Source organism: Poecilia latipinna, unplaced genomic scaffold (assembly GCF_001443285.1).
Source record: "Poecilia latipinna isolate Pla-1442-1.1 unplaced genomic scaffold, P_latipinna-1.0 Scaffold1883, whole genome shotgun sequence".
Classification (NCBI taxonomy): Eukaryota; Metazoa; Chordata; class Actinopteri; order Cyprinodontiformes; family Poeciliidae; genus Poecilia; species Poecilia latipinna.
In genome coordinates this window covers 60,898-61,602 of record NW_015114499.1, presented here as the reverse complement: position 1 = coordinate 61,602, position 705 = coordinate 60,898, and the positions used below count along the sequence as shown (strand labels likewise).

Here is a 705-nt window from a genome sequence, read left to right as displayed (position 1 = left end):
CAATCACAGCAGACACCACAGGGTTAAATGCTTTGTCCCACCACTTTTAAAAGTGATTTTTCTTACCCTGTTTTCTTACTAATAAGGAAAGTGATGATGACATAGACCCAGTTTCAACTCAGTTCTTGTTCTCAAGCTTAACTCTTAAGAAACACTGAGACCTGGCAGAACATTTCCGAGGACGAATCTGGCTTTGAGTAACTGAAATAAATAATAGAAATCCTGTTTTAGAGCTTACCTGTACCAGACAGGTTGGGAATCTATTCCATCACAGATTAATTCATCGTCCATTGTTTCAGTAAGCGAAGCAAATCGATGGGTTTTGCCGATTGTTACACTCCTGAGGCACAAAAGATACGGATCTAAGCAGATAATTAGCCACTACTCAAAGCTGCAGGACAGCAAATAATAACAAATTGCACATTGGTCATGCTGTACACAGACACATGTTTATGTGGCTTCCTTTTTGGGGACTTTCCATTGACATCCATTCATTTCTACAGCCTAAACCTTACCCTTAAACTAACGCTAACCCTACCCATTACATACCTAACCCTCTCTCCAAAACTCAATTCACACCTTAGTCCTAAATCTAACCCCTAACCCAGTGTTTCTCAACCTTTTTTGGGCCAGCGCCCCCCTGGCCTTTATCCAGGTCCTCACCGCCCCCCACCAAATAATTTGCACGCTACTTTACACTGACTA

At 41.8% G+C, this 705-nt stretch overlaps 1 long non-coding RNA gene across 1 annotated transcript in view; it reads right to left on the bottom strand.

Annotated features, from left to right (window-relative positions):
* Positions 1 to 474: 474 nt before the first annotated feature.
* Positions 475 to 705, bottom strand: part of LOC106934929 (uncharacterized) — a 13,656-nt gene continuing 13,425 nt past the window's right edge. Inside the window, exon 3 of the long non-coding RNA XR_001421802.1 lies at positions 475 to 555. This is a non-coding gene — a long non-coding RNA (uncharacterized LOC106934929). The remainder of the gene's footprint in view (positions 556 to 705) is intronic.